We start from the raw sequence: 23073 nt of genomic DNA on the forward strand, positions 1-23073 counted from the left end.
AAGTAATCAGCACCTGTCCAGGTAGGGCACCGCACACAGCCGGGCTCTCGGTGAAGGATCTCCCCTGTGCCCTTCCCACTCTCGCGACTAGCTTTCATCTGTCTCCCAATCAAATCTTATTGGCTGCACCAACGATATATCCAGACCCCTGGAAAATATCAAACCGCTGCCTTCCAACCAGCATCTCTCCCTCAGTGTATATCTGCACCCACCTCCACCCCGCTCTCTACCTAACTAAGAAGTATCAGGACCCCACGAGAAAGACGCAGATTGTACGTCTCGCCTCTTTTCATAGGAATGATGCCCTTCCTGCAACCTCTTTCTGTTCACTTTGTAAGGAAAAGACTACCTAATTCATCCTGAGGATTTCAGAAACACAAATGGCTTCCAGAGTCATTAGGATATCAACGCATCGATGTCAATGACATCTGCAAATCCACCCCCGTCACTGTTCCATAGGCCACCAACAAGGATGTTCTTGTGCACCTTACTCTACCTAGACAGCACTATAAACTAGTACTATAAGTGAACAGTACCTGTCCGGGCAGGGCACCGCACACAGCACAGCTTCAAGGTGGAGGACAGGCCCTACCTCCCTCTCAATCACACATGTACCTTTCTTACTTCTATCCATCACAGCCTGATGACTGTACCCGGGCTTGACACGTACCCATTCACAATATCTCGACCCACTCTCCTCCGACTTGCATCTCTCCACCATGGGGATCTCCTCAGCTGCTCTATGCATATTTGGAGAATTATGGGAACACAAGGAAAATGATCTTGCTTTCTGTTATCTGCTACTCTATGAGCAATTAACTTTACCTTATTCACTTTATACATGTTCACGTTTTTCAGGATGGAACAGGTAAATCATCAAGATGCGCTTGAGATCTATGGGGCTTCCACAGTCTTCGTGACTTCGTGGAGGATGACCACCTGCAGCCCCAAGCCCAAGGCCCATCCAGAGGCACCACAACCAATACTCCAGTTGCACAGTACTCGACCCAGAAAGGACCCATGTATCCCTAGTCTAGTAAACGGCACCGTTCTGGGATGGGCACTGCACACAGCACGGCCTCAAGTTGGGGGACCTGCTGAGTCTCATTTCCAATCTGTACAGAAGTTTGCTTCTCTGTGCCGACCACACCTTGATGACTGTACCCAAGATGTATCGAGAGATATAGGCAGTGCTAACCCACTGCCCTCAGACGTGCATTCCAACTCACTGACATCTCCTCACCGGTTCTATGAGTACGGGCAGAAAGACGAGGACACCATGGGAAAATCTTCGTCCCTTTATCACTTTTCCTGATGGGAACTGTGTTTACTTTTAGTAAACTGCACCTGCCCACACTATTAGGAATATTCAAGCACTGGATTCCTCCACAAAATGCCAGGGATCCTCGTCGCTCCCCGGGCCATTGCCATGCCATGTCAAGCAGCTCAATGATACGTGCGTCTCTAACACTAGAACGGGTCCAAAGGCCACGACAAATGATATTCCTTGTGAGCCTCTCTCTACCCAGTGATACAGTGCTTAGGAAAAGCCTGAGAGAGCAGCACCCGTCTCGGGAAGTCCCCGCATACAGCGTGCCTTCGTGTTGGAGGACTTACCCGGTACTTCTGCCACTTCCAGATAGACTGTTCACCTACTTCCCATCACATCATATTGAATACATTCAAGAATTTTCCGTACATCGAGACACGATGATCTTCCATGCTGCAACTCGCATCCATCACTCAATGAGGATCTGCTCTTGTGCTCCACGTTGTCCTAGGAAGAAGATGAAGAGCATCAGACGACAGGATCCTGTGTGTTCCCTCGTGTTCTATTGGAAAACACCCGATAGCTTTGCTCACATGTGGGAGTTCACGCTGTTAGCAACAGTCGAATGAAATCGCCATGAGTCTTACCGAGATCACAGGGCTGCAATAGTCCTTAGGACTTCACGGCAGCCCGCTCAAGTCAACTGCAGCTCCACCACTACCAACCATCCAAAGGCCAGACTAGAAGTTGTTCTTGTTGAGCGTTACTCTACCTGGCCAGGAACTGATGACCCAAGATACAAGTAATCAGCACCTGTCCAGGTAGGGCACCGCACACAGCCGGGCTCTCGGTGAAGGAACTCGCCTTTCCCCTTCCCACTCTCACGACTAGTTTCATCTGTCCCCCAATCAAATCCTATTGGCTGCACCAACGATATATCCAGACCCCTGGAAGATATCAAACCACTGCCTTCCAACCAGCATCTCTCCCTCAGTGTATATCCGCACCCACCTCCACCCCGCTCTCTACCTAAATGAGAAGTATCAGGACCCCACGAGAAAAACGCAGATTGTACTTCGCTCCACTTTTCATAGGAATGTTGCCCTTCCTGCAACCTCTTTCTGTTCACTTTGTGAGGAAAAGACGACCTAATTCATCCTGAGGATTCCAGAAACACAAATGGCTTCCAGAGTCATTAGGATATCAAGGCATCGATGTCAATGACATCTGCAAATCCACCCCCGTCACTGTTCCATAGGCCCCCACCAAGGATGTTCTTGTGCACCTTACTCTACCTAGACAGCACTGTTCACTACTACTATAAGTGAACAGTACCTGTCCGGATAGGGCACCGCACACAGCACAGCTTCAAGTTGGAGGACAGGCCCTACCTCTCTCTCACTCACACATGTACCTCTCTTATTATTTCTATCCATCACAGCCTGGTGACTGTACCCGGGCTTGACACGTACCCATTCAAAATATCTCGACCCACTCTCCTCCGACTTGCATCTCTCCACCGTGGGGATCTCCTCAGCTGCTCTATGCATACCTGGATAACTATGTGAACACAGGAAAAATGATCTTGCTTTCTGTTATCTGCTCCTGTATGAGCAATTATCTTTACCTTATTCACTTTATACACGTTCACGTTTTTCAGGATGGAACAGGTAAATCATCAAGATGCGCTTGAGATCTATGTGGCTTCCACAACCTATGTGACTTCGCGGAGGATGACCACCTGCAGCCCAAAGCCCATCGCCCACCCAGAGGCACCACAACCGATACTCCAGTTGCACAGTACTCGACCCAGAAAGGCCCCATGTGCCACTTGTCTAGTAAACGGCACCTTTCTGGGATGGGCATTGCACACAGCACGGCCTCAAGTTCGGGGACCTGCTGAGTCTCATTTCCAATCTGTACAGAAGTTTGCTTCTCTATGCCAACCACACCTTGGTGACTGTTGCCAAGATGTACCGAGAGATATAGACAGTGCTAACCCACTGCCCTCAGACGTGCATTCCAACTCACTGACATCTCCTCACCGGTTCTATGAGTACTGGCAGAAAGACGAGGATACCATGGGAAAATCTTTGTCCTTTATCACTTTTCCTGATGGGAACTGTGTTTACTTTTACTAAACTGCAGCTGCCCACACTATTAGGACTATTCAAGCACCGAATTCATCCACAAAATGCCAGATATCCCGGTCGCTCCCCGGGCCCTCGCCACGCCATGTCAAGCAGCTCAAAGACACCTGCATCTCTAACACTAGAACGGGTCCGAAGGCCTCGACAAATGATATTCCTTGTGAGCCTCTCTCTACCCAGTGATACAGTGCTTAGGAAAAGTCTAAGAGAGCAGCACCCGTATCGGGACGTCCCCGCATGCAGCATGCCTTCGTGTTGGAGGACTTACCCGGTACTTCTGCCACTTCCAAATAGACTGTTCACCTTCTTCCCATCACATCGTACTGAATACATTCAAGAATTTTCCGTACATCGAGACACGTTGATTTTCCGCCCTGCTACTCGCATCCATCACTCAATGAGGATCTGCTCTGCTGCTCCAAGTGGTCCTAGGAAGATGATGAAGAGCATCAGAGGACAGGATCCTTCGCGTTCCCTCTTGTGCTATTGGAAATGTCCCGTTAGCTTCGCTCACCTGTGGGAGTACATGCTACTAGCAACAGTCGAATGATATCGCCATGAGTCTTACCGAGATCACGGGGCTGCCATAGTCCTCATGACTTCACGGCAGCCCGCTCAAGTCAACGGCAGCTCCACCACTACCACCCGTTCAAAGGCCAGCTTCAAAGTTGTCCTTGTTGAGCGTTACTCTACCTGGCCAGGAGCTTATGACCCAAAATACAAGTAATCAGCACCTGTCCAGGTAGGGCACCGCACACAGCCGGGCTCTCGGTGAAGGATCTCCCCTGTGCCCTTCCCACTCTCGCGACTAGCTTTCATCTGTCTCCCAATCAAATCTTATTGGCTGCACCAACGATATATCCAGACCCCTGGAAAATATCAAACCGCTGCCTTCCAACCAGCATCTCTCCCTCAGTGTATATCTGCACCCACCTCCACCCCGCTCTATACCTAACTAAGAAGTATCAGGACCCCACGAGAAAGACGCAGATTGTACGTCTCGCCTCTTTTCATAGGAATGATGCCCTTCCTGCAACCTCTTTCTGTTCACTTTGTAAGGAAAAGACTACCTAATTCATCCTGAGGATTTCAGAAACACAAATGGCTTCCAGAGTCATTAGGATATCAACGCATCGATGTCAATGACATCTGCAAATCCACCCCCGTCACTGTTCCATAGGCCACCAACAAGGATGTTCTTGTGCACCTTACTCTACCTAGACAGCACTATAAACTAGTACTATAAGTGAACAGTACCTGTCCGGGCAGGGCACCGCACACAGCACAGCTTCAAGGTGGAGGACAGGCCCTACCTCCCTCTCAATCACACATGTACCTTTCTTACTTCTATCCATCACAGCCTGATGACTGTACCCGGGCTTGACACGTACCCATTCACAATATCTCGACCCACTCTCCTCCGACTTGCATCTCTCCACCATGGGGATCTCCTCAGCTGCTCTATGCATATTTGGAGAATTATGGGAACACAAGGAAAATGATCTTGCTTTCTGTTATCTGCTACTCTATGAGCAATTAACTTTACCTTATTCACTTTATACATGTTCACGTTTTTCAGGATGGAACAGGTAAATCATCAAGATGCGCTTGAGATCTATGTGGCTTCCACAGTCTTCGTGACTTCGTGGAGGATGACCACCTGCAGCCCCAAGCCCAAGGCCCATCCAGAGGCACCACAACCAATACTCCAGTTGCACAGTACTCGACCCAGAAAGGACCCATGTATCCCTAGTCTAGTAAACGGCACCCTTCTGGGATGGGCACTGCACACAGCACGGCCTCAAGTTGGGGGACCTGCTGAGTCTCATTTCCAATCTGTACAGAAGTTTGCTTCTCTGTGCCGACCACACCTTGATGACTGTACCCAAGATGTATCGAGAGATATAGGCAGTGCTAACCCACTGCCCTCAGACGTGCATTCCAACTCACTGACATCTCCTCACCGGTTCTATGAGTACGGGCAGAAAGACGAGGACACCATGGGAAAATCTTCGTCCCTTTATCACTTTTCCTGATGGGAACTGTGTTTACTTTTAGTAAACTGCACCTGCCCACACTACTAGGAATATTCAAGCACTGGATTCCTCCACAAAATGCCAGGGATCCTCGTCGCTCCCCGGGCCATTGCCATGCCATGTCAAGCAGCTCAATGATACGTGCGTCTCTAACACTAGAACGGGTCCAAAGGCCACGACAAATGATATTCCTTGTGAGCCTCTCTCTACCCAGTGATACAGTGCTTAGGAAAAGCCTGAGAGAGCAGCACCCGTCTCGGGAAGTCCCCGCATACAGCGTGCCTTCGTGTTGGAGGACTTACCCGGTACTTCTGCCACTTCCAGATAGACTGTTCACCTACTTCCCATCACATCATATTGAATACATTCAAGAATTTTCCGTACATCGAGACACGATGATCTTCCATGCTGCAACTCGCATCCATCACTCAATGAGGATCTGCTCTTGTGCTCCACGTTGTCCTAGGAAGAAGATGAAGAGCATCAGACGACAGGATCCTGTGTGTTCCCTCGTGTTCTATTGGAAAACACCCGATAGCTTTGCTCACATGTGGGAGTTCACGCTGTTAGCAACAGTCGAATGAAATCGCCATGAGTCTTACCGAGATCACAGGGCTGCAATAGTCCTTAGGACTTCACGGCAGCCCGCTCAAGTCAACTGCAGCTCCACCACTACCAACCATCCAAAGGCCAGACTAGAAGTTGTTCTTGTTGAGCGTTACTCTACCTGGCCAGGAACTGATGACCCAAGATACAAGTTATCAGCACCTGTCCAGGTAGGGCACCGCACACAGCCGGGCTCTCGGTGAAGGAACTCGCCTTTCCCCTTCCCACTCTCACGACTAGTTTCATCTGTCCCCCAATCAAATCCTATTGGCTGCACCAACGATATATCCAGACCCCTGGAAGATATCAAACCACTGCCTTCCAACCAGCATCTCTCCCTCAGTGTATATCCGCACCCACCTCCACCCCGCTCTCCACCTAAATGAGAAGTATCAGGACCCCACGAGAAAAACGCAGATTGTACTTCGCTCCACTTTTCATAGGAATGTTGCCCTTCCTGCAACCTCTTTCTGTTCACTTTGTGAGGAAAAGACGACCTAATTCATCCTGAGGATTCCAGAAACACAAATGGCTTCCAGAGTCATTAGGATATCAAGGCATCGATGTCAATGACATCTGCAAATCCACCCCCGTCACTGTTCCATAGGCCCCCACCAAGGATGTTCTTGTGCACCTTACTCTACCTAGACAGCACTGTTCACTACTACTATAAGTGAACAGTACCTGTCCGGATAGGGCACCGCACACAGCACAGCTTCAAGTTGGAGGACAGGCCCTACCTCTCTCTCACTCACACATGTACCTCTCTTATTATTTCTATCCATCACAGCCTGGTGACTGTACCCGGGCTTGACACGTACCCATTCAAAATATCTCGACCCACTCTCCTCTGACTTGCATCTCTCCACCGTGGGGATCTCCTCAGCTGCTCTATGCATACCTGGATAACTATGTGAACACAGGAAAAATGATCTTGCTTTCTGTTATCTGCTCCTGTATGAGCAATTATCTTTACCTTATTCACTTTATACACGTTCACGTTTTTCAGGATGGAACAGGTAAATCATCAAGATGCGCTTGAGATCTATGTGGCTTCCACAACCTATGTGACTTCGCGGAGGATGACCACCTGCAGCCCAAAGCCCATCGCCCACCCAGAGGCACCACAACCGATACTCCAGTTGCACAGTACTCGACCCAGAAAGGCCCCATGTGCCACTTGTCTAGTAAACGGCACCTTTCTGGGATGGGCATTGCACACAGCACGGCCTCAAGTTCGGGGACCTGCTGAGTCTCATTTCCAATCTGTACAGAAGTTTGCTTCTCTATGCCAACCACACCTTGGTGACTGTTGCCAAGATGTACCGAGAGATATAGACAGTGCTAACCCACTGCCCTCAGACGTGCATTCCAACTCACTGACATCTCCTCACCGGTTCTATGAGTACTGGCAGAAAGACGAGGATACCATGGGAAAATCTTTGTCCTTTATCACTTTTCCTGATGGGAACTGTGTTTACTTTTACTAAACTGCAGCTGCCCACACTATTAGGACTATTCAAGCACCGAATTCATCCACAAAATGCCAGATATCCCGGTCGCTCCCCGGGCCCTCGCCACGCCATGTCAAGCAGCTCAAAGACACCTGCATCTCTAACACTAGAACGGGTCCGAAGGCCTCGACAAATGATATTCCTTGTGAGCCTCTCTCTACCCAGTGATACAGTGCTTAGGAAAAGTCTAAGAGAGCAGCACCCGTATCGGGACGTCCCCGCATGCAGCATGCCTTCGTGTTGGAGGACTTACCCGGTACTTCTGCCACTTCCAAATAGACTGTTCACCTTCTTCCCATCACATCGTACTGAATACATTCAAGAATTTTCCGTACATCGAGACACGTTGATTTTCCGCCCTGCTACTCGCATCCATCACTCAATGAGGATCTGCTCTGCTGCTCCAAGTGGTCCTAGGAAGATGATGAAGAGCATCAGAGGACAGGATCCTTCGCGTTCCCTCTTGTTCTATTGGAAATGTCCCGTTAGCTTCGCTCACCTGTGGGAGTACATGCTACTAGCAACAGTCGAATGATATCGCCATGAGTCTTACCGAGATCACGGGGCTGCCATAGTCCTCATGACTTCACGGCAGCCCGCTCAAGTCAACGGCAGCTCCACCACTACCACCCGTTCAAAGGCCAGCTTCAAAGTTGTCCTTGTTGAGCGTTACTCTACCTGGCCAGGAGCTTATGACCCAAAATACAAGTAATCAGCACCTGTCCAGGTAGGGCACCGCACACAGCCGGGCTCTCGGTGAAGGATCTCCCCTGTGCCCTTCCCACTCTCGCGACTAGCTTTCATCTGTCTCCCAATCAAATCTTATTGGCTGCACCAACGATATATCCAGACCCCTGGAAAATATCAAACCGCTGCCTTCCAACCAGCATCTCTCCCTCAGTGTATATCTGCACCCACCTCCACCCCGCTCTCTACCTAACTAAGAAGTATCAGGACCCCACGAGAAAGACGCAGATTGTACGTCTCGCCTCTTTTCATAGGAATGATGCCCTTCCTGCAACCTCTTTCTGTTCACTTTGTAAGGAAAAGACTACCTAATTCATCCTGAGGATTTCAGAAACACAAATGGCTTCCAGAGTCATTAGGATATCAACGCATCGATGTCAATGACATCTGCAAATCCACCCCCGTCACTGTTCCATAGGCCACCAACAAGGATGTTCTTGTGCACCTTACTCTACCTAGACAGCACTATAAACTAGTACTATAAGTGAACAGTACCTGTCCGGGCAGGGCACCGCACACAGCACAGCTTCAAAGTGGAGGACAGGCCCTACCTCCCTCTCAATCACACATGTACCTTTCTTACTTCTATCCATCACAGCCTGATGACTGTACCCGGGCTTGACACGTACCCATTCACAATATCTCGACCCACTCTCCTCCGACTTGCATCTCTCCACCATGGGGATCTCCTCAGCTGCTCTATGCATATTTGGAGAATTATGGGAACACAAGGAAAATGATCTTGCTTTCTGTTATCTGCTACTCTATGAGCAATTAACTTTACCTTATTCACTTTATACATGTTCACGTTTTTCAGGATGGAACAGGTAAATCATCAAGATGCGCTTGAGATCTATGTGGCTTCCACAGTCTTCGTGACTTCGTGGAGGATGACCACCTGCAGCCCCAAGCCCAAGGCCCATCCAGAGGCACCACAACCAATACTCCAGTTGCACAGTACTCGACCCAGAAAGGACCCATGTATCCCTAGTCTAGTAAACGGCACCGTTCTGGGATGGGCACTGCACACAGCACGGCCTCAAGTTGGGGGACCTGCTGAGTCTCATTTCCAATCTGTACAGAAGTTTGCTTCTCTGTGCCGACCACACCTTGATGACTGTACCCAAGATGTATCGAGAGATATAGGCAGTGCTAACCCACTGCCCTCAGACGTGCATTCCAACTCACTGACATCTCCTCACCGGTTCTATGAGTACGGGCAGAAAGACGAGGACACCATGGGAAAATCTTCGTCCCTTTATCACTTTTCCTGATGGGAACTGTGTTTACTTTTAGTAAACTGCACCTGCCCACACTATTAGGAATATTCAAGCACTGGATTCCTCCACAAAATGCCAGGGATCCTCGTCGCTCCCCGGGCCATTGCCATGCCATGTCAAGCAGCTCAATGATACGTGCGTCTCTAACACTAGAACGGGTCCAAAGGCCACGACAAATGATATTCCTTGTGAGCCTCTCTCTACCCAGTGATACAGTGCTTAGGAAAAGCCTGAGAGAGCAGCACCCGTCTCGGGAAGTCCCCGCATACAGCGTGCCTTCGTGTTGGAGGACTTACCCGGTACTTCTGCCACTTCCAGATAGACTGTTCACCTACTTCCCATCACATCATATTGAATACATTCAAGAATTTTCCGTACATCGAGACACGATGATCTTCCATGCTGCAACTCGCATCCATCACTCAATGAGGATCTGCTCTTGTGCTCCACGTTGTCCTAGGAAGAAGATGAAGAGCATCAGACGACAGGATCCTGTGTGTTCCCTCGTGTTCTATTGGAAAACACCCGATAGCTTTGCTCACATGTGGGAGTTCACGCTGTTAGCAACAGTCGAATGAAATCGCCATGAGTCTTACCGAGATCACAGGGCTGCAATAGTCCTTAGGACTTCACGGCAGCCCGCTCAAGTCAACTGCAGCTCCACCACTACCAACCATCCAAAGGCCAGACTAGAAGTTGTTCTTGTTGAGCGTTACTCTACCTGGCCAGGAACTGATGACCCAAGATACAAGTTATCAGCACCTGTCCAGGTAGGGCACCGCACACAGCCGGGCTCTCGGTGAAGGAACTCGCCTTTCCCCTTCCCACTCTCACGACTAGTTTCATCTGTCCCCCAATCAAATCCTATTGGCTGCACCAACGATATATCCAGACCCCTGGAAGATATCAAACCACTGCCTTCCAACCAGCATCTCTCCCTCAGTGTATATCCGCACCCACCTCCACCCCGCTCTCTACCTAAATGAGAAGTATCAGGACCCCACGAGAAAAACGCAGATTGTACTTCGCTCCACTTTTCATAGGAATGTTGCCCTTCCTGCAACCTCTTTCTGTTCACTTTGTGAGGAAAAGACGACCTAATTCATCCTGAGGATTCCAGAAACACAAATGGCTTCCAGAGTCATTAGGATATCAAGGCATCGATGTCAATGACATCTGCAAATCCACCCCCGTCACTGTTCCATAGGCCCCCACCAAGGATGTTCTTGTGCACCTTACTCTACCTAGACAGCACTGTTCACTACTACTATAAGTGAACAGTACCTGTCCGGATAGGGCACCGCACACAGCACAGCTTCAAGTTGGAGGACAGGCCCTACCTCTCTCTCACTCACACATGTACCTCTCTTATTATTTCTATCCATCACAGCCTGGTGACTGTACCCGGGCTTGACACGTACCCATTCAAAATATCTCGACCCACTCTCCTCCGACTTGCATCTCTCCACCGTGGGGATCTCCTCAGCTGCTCTATGCATACCTGGATAACTATGTGAACACAGGAAAAATGATCTTGCTTTCTGTTATCTGCTCCTGTATGAGCAATTATCTTTACCTTATTCACTTTATACACGTTCACGTTTTTCAGGATGGAACAGGTAAATCATCAAGATGCGCTTGAGATCTATGTGGCTTCCACAACCTATGTGACTTCGCGGAGGATGACCACCTGCAGCCCAAAGCCCATCGCCCACCCAGAGGCACCACAACCGATACTCCAGTTGCACAGTACTCGACCCAGAAAGGCCCCATGTGCCACTTGTCTAGTAAACGGCACCTTTCTGGGATGGGCATTGCACACAGCACGGCCTCAAGTTCGGGGACCTGCTGAGTCTCATTTCCAATCTGTACAGAAGTTTGCTTCTCTATGCCAACCACACCTTGGTGACTGTTGCCAAGATGTACCGAGAGATATAGACAGTGCTAACCCACTGCCCTCAGACGTGCATTCCAACTCACTGACATCTCCTCACCGGTTCTATGAGTACTGGCAGAAAGACGAGGATACCATGGGAAAATCTTTGTCCTTTATCACTTTTCCTGATGGGAACTGTGTTTACTTTTACTAAACTGCAGCTGCCCACACTATTAGGACTATTCAAGCACCGAATTCATCCACAAAATGCCAGATATCCCGGTCGCTCCCCGGGCCCTCGCCACGCCATGTCAAGCAGCTCAAAGACACCTGCATCTCTAACACTAGAACGGGTCCGAAGGCCTCGACAAATGATATTCCTTGTGAGCCTCTCTCTACCCAGTGATACAGTGCTTAGGAAAAGTCTAAGAGAGCAGCACCCGTATCGGGACGTCCCCGCATGCAGCATGCCTTCGTGTTGGAGGACTTACCCGGTACTTCTGCCACTTCCAAATAGACTGTTCACCTTCTTCCCATCACATCGTACTGAATACATTCAAGAATTTTCCGTACATCGAGACACGTTGATTTTCCGCCCTGCTACTCGCATCCATCACTCAATGAGGATCTGCTCTGCTGCTCCAAGTGGTCCTAGGAAGATGATGAAGAGCATCAGAGGACAGGATCCTTCGCGTTCCCTCTTGTGCTATTGGAAATGTCCCGTTAGCTTCGCTCACCTGTGGGAGTACATGCTACTAGCAACAGTCGAATGATATCGCCATGAGTCTTACCGAGATCACGGGGCTGCCATAGTCCTCATGACTTCACGGCAGCCCGCTCAAGTCAACGGCAGCTCCACCACTACCACCCGTTCAAAGGCCAGCTTCAAAGTTGTCCTTGTTGAGCGTTACTCTACCTGGCCAGGAGCTTATGACCCAAAATACAAGTAATCAGCACCTGTCCAGGTAGGGCACCGCACACAGCCGGGCTCTCGGTGAAGGATCTCCCCTGTGCCCTTCCCACTCTCGCGACTAGCTTTCATCTGTCTCCCAATCAAATCTTATTGGCTGCACCAACGATATATCCAGACCCCTGGAAAATATCAAACCGCTGCCTTCCAACCAGCATCTCTCCCTCAGTGTATATCTGCACCCACCTCCACCCCGCTCTCTACCTAACTAAGAAGTATCAGGACCCCACGAGAAAGACGCAGATTGTACGTCTCGCCTCTTTTCATAGGAATGATGCCCTTCCTGCAACCTCTTTCTGTTCACTTTGTAAGGAAAAGACTACCTAATTCATCCTGAGGATTTCAGAAACACAAATGGCTTCCAGAGTCATTAGGATATCAACGCATCGATGTCAATGACATCTGCAAATCCACCCCCGTCACTGTTCCATAGGCCACCAACAAGGATGTTCTTGTGCACCTTACTCTACCTAGACAGCACTATAAACTAGTACTATAAGTGAACAGTACCTGTCCGGGCAGGGCACCGCACACAGCACAGCTTCAAGGTGGAGGACAGGCCCTACCTCCCTCTCAATCACACATGTACCTTTCTTACTTCTATCCATCACAGCCTGATGACTGTACCCGGGCTTGACACGTACCCATTCACAATATCTCGACCCACTCTCCTCCGACTTGCATCTCTCCACCATGGGGATCTCCTCAGCTGCTCTATGCATATTTGGAGAATTATGGGAACACAAGGAAAATGATCTTGCTTTCTGTTATCTGCTACTCTATGAGCAATTAACTTTACCTTATTCACTTTATACATGTTCACGTTTTTCAGGATGGAACAGGTAAATCATCAAGATGCGCTTGAGATCTATGGGGCTTCCACAGTCTTCGTGACTTCGTGGAGGATGACCACCTGCAGCCCCAAGCCCAAGGCCCATCCAGAGGCACCACAACCAATACTCCAGTTGCACAGTACTCGACCCAGAAAGGACCCATGTATCCCTAGTCTAGTAAACGGCACCCTTCTGGGATGGGCACTGCACACAGCACGGCCTCAAGTTGGGGGACCTGCTGAGTCTCATTTCCAATCTGTACAGAAGTTTGCTTCTCTGTGCCGACCACACCTTGATGACTGTACCCAAGATGTATCGAGAGATATAGGCAGTGCTAACCCACTGCCCTCAGACGTGCATTCCAACTCACTGACATCTCCTCACCGGTTCTATGAGTACGGGCAGAAAGACGAGGACACCATGGGAAAATCTTCGTCCCTTTATCACTTTTCCTGATGGGAACTGTGTTTACTTTTAGTAAACTGCACCTGCCCACACTATTAGGAATATTCAAGCACTGGATTCCTCCACAAAATGCCAGGGATCCTCGTCGCTCCCCGGGCCATTGCCATGCCATGTCAAGCAGCTCAATGATACGTGCGTCTCTAACACTAGAACGGGTCCAAAGGCCACGACAAATGATATTCCTTGTGAGCCTCTCTCTACCCAGTGATACAGTGCTTAGGAAAAGCCTGAGAGAGCAGCACCCGTCTCGGGAAGTCCCCGCATACAGCGTGCCTTCGTGTTGGAGGACTTACCCGGTACTTCTGCCACTTCCAGATAGACTGTTCACCTACTTCCCATCACATCATATTGAATACATTCAAGAATTTTCCGTACATCGAGACACGATGATCTTCCATGCTGCAACTCGCATCCATCACTCAATGAGGATCTGCTCTTGTGCTCCACGTTGTCCTAGGAAGAAGATGAAGAGCATCAGACGACAGGATCCTGTGTGTTCCCTCGTGTTCTATTGGAAAACACCCGATAGCTTTGCTCACATGTGGGAGTTCACGCTGTTAGCAACAGTCGAATGAAATCGCCATGAGTCTTACCGAGATCACAGGGCTGCAATAGTCCTTAGGACTTCACGGCAGCCCGCTCAAGTCAACTGCAGCTCCACCACTACCAACCATCCAAAGGCCAGACTAGAAGTTGTTCTTGTTGAGCGTTACTCTACCTGGCCAGGAACTGATGACCCAAGATACAAGTAATCAGCACCTGTCCAGGTAGGGCACCGCACACAGCCGGGCTCTCGGTGAAGGAACTCGCCTTTCCCCTTCCCACTCTCACGACTAGTTTCATCTGTCCCCCAATCAAATCCTATTGGCTGCACCAACGATATATCCAGACCCCTGGAAGATATCAAACCACTGCCTTCCAACCAGCATCTCTCCCTCAGTGTATATCCGCACCCACCTCCACCCCGCTCTCTACCTAAATGAGAAGTATCAGGACCCCACGAGAAAAACGCAGATTGTACTTCGCTCCACTTTTCATAGGAATGTTGCCCTTCCTGCAACCTCTTTCTGTTCACTTTGTGAGGAAAAGACGACCTAATTCATCCTGAGGATTCCAGAAACACAAATGGCTTCCAGAGTCATTAGGATATCAAGGCATCGATGTCAATGACATCTGCAAATCCACCCCCGTCACTGTTCCATAGGCCCCCACCAAGGATGTTCTTGTGCACCTTACTCTACCTAGACAGCACTGTTCACTACTACTATAAGTGAACAGTACCTGTCCGGATAGGGCACCGCACACAGCACAGCTTCAAGTTGGAGGACAGGCCCTACCTCTCTCTCACTCACACATGTACCTCTCTTATTATTTCTATCCATCACAGCCTGGTGACTGTACCCGGGCTTGACACGTACCCATTCAAAATATCTCGACCCACTCTCCTCCGACTTGCATCTCTCCACCGTGGGGATCTCCTCAGCTGCTCTATGCATACCTGGATAACTATGTGAACACAGGAAAAATGATCTTGCTTTCTGTTATCTGCTCCTGTATGAGCAATTATCTTTACCTTATTCACTTTATACACGTTCACGTTTTTCAGGATGGAACAGGTAAATCATCAAGATGCGCTTGAGATCTATGTGGCTTCCACAACCTATGTGACTTCGCGGAGGATGACCACCTGCAGCCCAAAGCCCATCGCCCACCCAGAGGCACCACAACCGATACTCCAGTTGCACAGTACTCGACCCAGAAAGGCCCCATGTGCCACTTGTCTAGTAAACGGCACCTTTCTGGGATGGGCATTGCACACAGCACGGCCTCAAGTTCGGGGACCTGCTGAGTCTCATTTCCAATCTGTACAGAAGTTTGCTTCTCTATGCCAACCACACCTTGGTGACTGTTGCCAAGATGTACCGAGAGATATAGACAGTGCTAACCCACTGCCCTCAGACGTGCATTCCAACTCACTGACATCTCCTCACCGGTTCTATGAGTACTGGCAGAAAGACGAGGATACCATGGGAAAATCTTTGTCCTTTATCACTTTTCCTGATGGGAACTGTGTTTACTTTTACTAAACTGCAGCTGCCCACACTATTAGGACTATTCAAGCACCGAATTCATCCACAAAATGCCAGATATCCCGGTCGCTCCCCGGGCCCTCGCCACGCCATGTCAAGCAGCTCAAAGACACCTGCATCTCTAACACTAGAACGGGTCCGAAGGCCTCGACAAATGATATTCCTTGTGAGCCTCTCTCTACCCAGTGATACAGTGCTTAGGAAAAGTCTAAGAGAGCAGCACCCGTATCGGGACGTCCCCGCATGCAGCATGCCTTCGTGTTGGAGGACTTACCCGGTACTTCTGCCACTTCCAAATAGACTGTTCACCTTCTTCCCATCACATCGTACTGAATACATTCAAGAATTTTCCGTACATCGAGACACGTTGATTTTCCGCCCTGCTACTCGCATCCATCACTCAATGAGGATCTGCTCTGCTGCTCCAAGTGGTCCTAGGAAGATGATGAAGAGCATCAGAGGACAGGATCCTTCGCGTTCCCTCTTGTGCTATTGGAAATGTCCCGTTAGCTTCGCTCACCTGTGGGAGTACATGCTACTAGCAACAGTCGAATGATATCGCCATGAGTCTTACCGAGATCACGGGGCTGCCATAGTCCTCATGACTTCACGGCAGCCCGCTCAAGTCAACGGCAGCTCCACCACTACCACCCGTTCAAAGGCCAGCTTCAAAGTTGTCCTTGTTGAGCGTTACTCTACCTGGCCAGGAGCTTATGACCCAAAATACAAGTAATCAGCACCTGTCCAGGTAGGGCACCGCACACAGCCGGGCTCTCGGTGAAGGATCTCCCCTGTGCCCTTCCCACTCTCGCGACTAGCTTTCATCTGTCTCCCAATCAAATCTTATTGGCTGCACCAACGATATATCCAGACCCCTGGAAAATATCAAACCGCTGCCTTCCAACCAGCATCTCTCCCTCAGTGTATATCTGCACCCACCTCCACCCCGCTCTCTACCTAACTAAGAAGTATCAGGACCCCACGAGAAAGACGCAGATTGTACGTCTCGCCTCTTTTCATAGGAATGATGCCCTTCCTGCAACCTCTTTCTGTTCACTTTGTAAGGAAAAGACTACCTAATTCATCCTGAGGATTTCAGAAACACAAATGGCTTCCAGAGTCATTAGGATATCAACGCATCGATGTCAATGACATCTGCAAATCCACCCCCGTCACTGTTCCATAGGCCACCAACAAGGATGTTCTTGTGCACCTTACTCTACCTAGACAGCACTATAAACTAGTACTATAAGTGAACAGTACCTGTCCGGGCAGGGCACCGCACACAGCACAGCTTCAAAGTGGAGGACAGGCCCTACCTCCCTCTCAATCACACATGTACCTTTCTTACTTCTATCCATCACAGCCTGATGACTGTACCCGGGCTTGACACGTACCCATTCACAATATCTCGACCCACTCTCCTCCGACTTGCATCTCTCCACCATGGGGATCTCCTCAGCTGCTCTATGCATATTTGGAGAATTATGGGAACACAAGGAAAATGATCTTGCTTTCTGTTATCTGCTACTCTATGAGCAATTAACTTTACCTTATTCACTTTATACATGTTCACGTTTTTCAGGATGGAACAGGTAAATCATCAAGATGCGCTTGAGATCTATGGGGCTTCCACAGTCTTCGTGACTTCGTGGAGGATGACCACCTGCAGCCCCAAGCCCAAGGCCCATCCAGAGGCACCACAACCAATACTCCAGTTGCACAGTACTCGACCCAGAAAGGACCCATGTATCCCTAGTCTAGTAAACGGCACCGTTCTGGGATGGGCACTGCACACAGCACGGCCTCAAGTTGGGGGACCTGCTGAGTCTCATTTCCAATCTGTACAGAAGTTTGCTTCTCTGTGCCGACCACACCTTGATGACTGTACCCAAGATGTATCGAGAGATATAGGCAGTGCTAACCCACTGCCCTCAGACGTGCATTCCAACTCACTGACATCTCCTCACCGGTTCTATGAGTACGGGCAGAAAGACGAGGACACCATGGGAAAATCTTCGTCCCTTTATCACTTTTCCTGATGGGAACTGTGTTTACTTTTAGTAAACTGCACCTGCCCACACTATTAGGAATATTCAAGCACTGGATTCCTCCACAAAATGCCAGGGATCCTCGTCGCTCCCCGGGCCATTGCCATGCCATGTCAAGCAGCTCAATGATACGTGCGTCTCTAACACTAGAACGGGTCCAAAGGCCACGACAAATGATATTCCTTGTGAGCCTCTCTCTACCCAGTGATACAGTGCTTAGGAAAAGCCTGAGAGAGCAGCACCCGTCTCGGGAAGTCCCCGCATACAGCGTGCCTTCGTGTTGGAGGACTTACCCGGTACTTCTGCCACTTCCAGATAGACTGTTCACCTACTTCCCATCACATCATATTGAATACATTCAAGAATTTTCCGTACATCGAGACACGATGATCTTCCATGCTGCAACTCGCATCCATCACTCAATGAGGATCTGCTCTTGTGCTCCACGTTGTCCTAGGAAGAAGATGAAGAGCATCAGACGACAGGATCCTGTGTGTTCCCTCGTGTTCTATTGGAAAACACCCGATAGCTTTGCTCACATGTGGGAGTTCACGCTGTTAGCAACAGTCGAATGAAATCGCCATGAGTCTTACCGAGATCACAGGGCTGCAATAGTCCTTAGGACTTCACGGCAGCCCGCTCAAGTCAACTGCAGCTCCACCACTACCAACCATCCAAAGGCCAGACTAGAAGTTGTTCTTGTTGAGCGTTACTCTACCTGGCCAGGAACTGATGACCCAAGATACAAGTTATCAGCACCTGTCCAGGTAGGGCACCGCACACAGCCGGGCTCTCGGTGAAGGAACTCGCCTTTCCCCTTCCCACTCTCACGACTAGTTTCATCTGTCCCCCAATCAAATCCTATTGGCTGCACCAACGATATATCCAGACCCCTGGAAGATATCAAACCACTGCCTTCCAACCAGCATCTCTCCCTCAGTGTATATCCGCACCCACCTCCACCCCGCTCTCTACCTAAATGAGAAGTATCAGGACCCCACGAGAAAAACGCAGATTGTACTTCGCTCCACTTTTCATAGGAATGTTGCCCTTCCTGCAACCTCTTTCTGTTCACTTTGTGAGGAAAAGACGACCTAATTCATCCTGAGGATTCCAGAAACACAAATGGCTTCCAGAGTCATTAGGATATCAAGGCATCGATGTCAATGACATCTGCAAATCCACCCCCGTCACTGTTCCATAGGCCCCCACCAAGGATGTTCTTGTGCACCTTACTCTACCTAGACAGCACTGTTCACTACTACTATAAGTGAACAGTACCTGTCCGGATAGGGCACCGCACACAGCACAGCTTCAAGTTGGAGGACAGGCCCTACCTCTCTCTCACTCACACATGTACCTCTCTTATTTCTATCCATCACAGCCTGGTGACTGTACCCGGGCTTGACACGTACCCATTCAAAATATCTCGACCCACTCTCCTCCGACTTGCATCTCTCCACCGTGGGGATCTCCTCAGCTGCTCTATGCATACCTGGATAACTATGTGAACACAGGAAAAATGATCTTGCTTTCTGTTATCTGCTCCTGTATGAGCAATTATCTTTACCTTATTCACTTTATACACGTTCACGTTTTTCAGGATGTAACAGGTAAATCATCAAGATGCGCTTGAGATCTATGTGGCTTCCACAACCTATGTGACTTCGCGGAGGATGACCACCTGCAGCCCAAAGCCCATCGCCCACCCAGAGGCACCACAACCGATACTCCAGTTGCACAGTACTCGACCCAGAAAGGCCCCATGTGCCACTTGTCTAGTAAACGGCACCTTTCTGGGATGGGCATTGCACACAGCACGGCCTCAAGTTCGGGGACCTGCTGAGTCTCATTTCCAATCTGTACAGAAGTTTGCTTCTCTATGCCAACCACACCTTGGTGACTGTTGCCAAGATGTACCGAGAGATATAGACAGTGCTAACCCACTGCCCTCAGACGTGCATTCCAACTCACTGACATCTCCTCACCGGTTCTATGAGTACTGGCAGAAAGACGAGGATACCATGGGAAAATCTTTGTCCTTTATCACTTTTCCTGATGGGAACTGTGTTTACTTTTACTAAACTGCAGCTGCCCACACTATTAGGACTATTCAAGCACCGAATTCATCCACAAAATGCCAGATATCCCGGTCGCTCCCCGGGCCCTCGCCACGCCATGTCAAGCAGCTCAAAGACACCTGCATCTCTAACACTAGAACGGGTCCGAAGGCCTCGACAAATGATATTCCTTGTGAGCCTCTCTCTACCCAGTGATACAGTGCTTAGGAAAAGTCTAAGAGAGCAGCACCCGTATCGGGACGTCCCCGCATGCAGCATGCCTTCGTGTTGGAGGACTTACCCGGTACTTCTGCCACTTCCAAATAGACTGTTCACCTTCTTCCCATCACATCGTACTGAATACATTCAAGAATTTTCCGTACATCGAGACACGTTGATTTTCCGCCCTGCTACTCGCATCCATCACTCAATGAGGATCTGCTCTGCTGCTCCAAGTGGTCCTAGGAAGATGATGAAGAGCATCAGAGGACAGGATCCTTCGCGTTCCCTCTTGTGCTATTGGAAATGTCCCGTTAGCTTCGCTCACCTGTGGGAGTACATGCTACTAGCAACAGTCGAATGATATCGCCATGAGTCTTACCGAGATCACGGGGCTGCCATAGTCCTCATGACTTCACGGCAGCCCACTCAAGTCAACGGCAGCTCCACCACTACCACCCGTTCAAAGGCCAGCTTCAAAGTTGTCCTTGTTGAGCGTTACTCTACCTGGCCAGGAGCTTATGACCCAAAATACAAGTAATCAGCACCTGTCCAGGTAGGGCACCGCACACAGCCGGGCTCTCGGTGAAGGATCTCCCCTGTGCCCTTCCCACTCTCGCGACTAGCTTTCATCTGTCTCCCAATCAAATCTTATTGGCTGCACCAACGATATATCCAGACCCCTGGAAAATATCAAACCGCTGCCTTCCAACCAGCATCTCTCCCTCACTGTATATCTGCACCCACCTCCACCCCGCTCTCTACCTAACTAAGAAGTATCAGGACCCCACGAGAAAGACGCAGATTGTACGTCTCGCCTCTTTTCATAGGAATGATGCCCTTCCTGCAACCTCTTTCTGTTCACTTTGTAAGGAAAAGACTACCTAATTCATCCTGAGGATTTCAGAAACACAAATGGCTTCCAGAGTCATTAGGATATCAACGCATCGATGTCAATGACATCTGCAAATCCACCCCCGTCACTGTTCCATAGGCCACCAACAAGGATGTTCTTGTGTACCTTACTCTACCTAGACAGCACTATAAACTAGTACTATAAGTGAACAGTACCTGTCCGGGCAGGGCACCGCACACAGCACAGCTTCAAAGTGGAGGACAGGCCCTACCTCCCTCTCAATCACACATGTACCTTTCTTACTTCTATCCATCACAGCCTGATGACTGTACCCGGGCTTGACACGTACCCATTCACAATATCTCGACCCACTCTCCTCCGACTTGCATCTCTCCACCATGGGGATCTCCTCAGCTGCTCTATGCATATTTGGAGAATTATAGGAACACAAGGAAAATGATCTTGCTTTCTGTTATCTGCTACTCTATGAGCAATTAACTTTACCTTATTCACTTTATACATGTTCACGTTTTTCAGGATGGAACAGGTAAATCATCAAGATGCGCTTGAGATCTATGGGGCTTCCACAGTCTTCGTGACTTCGTGGAGGATGACCACCTGCAGCCCCAAGCCCAAGGCCCATCCAGAGGCACCACAACCAATACTCCAGTTGCACAGTACTCGACCCAGAAAGGACCCATGTATCCCTAGTCTAGTAAACGGCACCCTTCTGGGATGGGCACTGCACACAGCACGGCCTCAAGTTGGGGGACCTGCTGAGTCTCATTTCCAATCTGTACAGAAGTTTGCTTCTCTGTGCCGACCACACCTTGATGACTGTACCCAAGATGTATCGAGTGATATAGGCAGTGCTAACCCACTGCCCTCAGACGTGCATTCCAACTCACTGACATCTCCTCACCGGTTCTATGAGTACGGGCAGAAAGACGAGGACACCATGGGAAAATCTTCGTCCCTTTATCACTTTTCCTGATGGGAACTGTGTTTACTTTTAGTAAACTGCACCTGCCCACACTATTAGGAATATTCAAGCACTGGATTCCTCCACAAAATGCCAGGGATCCTCGTCGCTCCCCGGGCCATTGCCATGCCATGTCAAGCAGCTCAATGATACGTGCGTCTCTAACACTAGAACGGGTCCAAAGGCCACGACAAATGATATTCCTTGTGAGCCTCTCTCTACCCAGTGATACAGTGCTTAGGAAAAGCCTGAGAGAGCAGCACCCGTCTCGGGAAGTCCCCGCATACAGCGTGCCTTCGTGTTGGAGGACTTACCCGGTACTTCTGCCACTTCCAGATAGACTGTTCACCTACTTCCCATCACATCATATTGAATACATTCAAGAATTTTCCGTACATCGAGACACGATGATCTTCCATGCTGCAACTCGCATCCATCACTCAATGAGGATCTGCTCTTGTGCTCCACGTTGTCCTAGGAAGAAGATGAAGAGCATCAGACGACAGGATCCTGTGTGTTCCCTCGTGTTCTATTGGAAAACACCCGATAGCTTTGCTCACATGTGGGAGTTCACGCTGTTAGCAACAGTCGAATGAAATCGCCATGAGTCTTACCGAGATCACAGGGCTGCAATAGTCCTTAGGACTTCACGGCAGCCCGCTCAAGTCAACTGCAGCTCCACCACTACCAACCATCCAAAGGCCAGACTAGAAGTTGTTCTTGTTGAGCGTTACTCTACCTGGCCAGGAACTGATGACCCAAGATACAAGTTATCAGCACCTGTCCAGGTAGGGCACCGCACACAGCCGGGCTCTCGGTGAAGGAACTCGCCTTTCCCCTTCCCACTCTCACGACTAGTTTCATCTGTCCCCCAATCAAATCCTATTGGCTGCACCAACGATATATCCAGACCCCTGGAAGATATCAAACCACTGCCTTCCAACCAGCATCTCTCCCTCAGTGTATATCCGCACCCACCTCCACCCCGCTCTCTACCTAAATGAGAAGTATCAGGACCCCACGAGAAAAACGCAGATTGTACTTCGCTCCACTTTTCATAGGAATGTT

The sequence above is a fragment of the Mesoplodon mirus genome, assembly GCF_964341445.2.
Source record: "Mesoplodon mirus genome assembly, chromosome: X".
NCBI lineage: Eukaryota > Metazoa > Chordata > Mammalia > Artiodactyla > Ziphiidae > Mesoplodon > Mesoplodon mirus.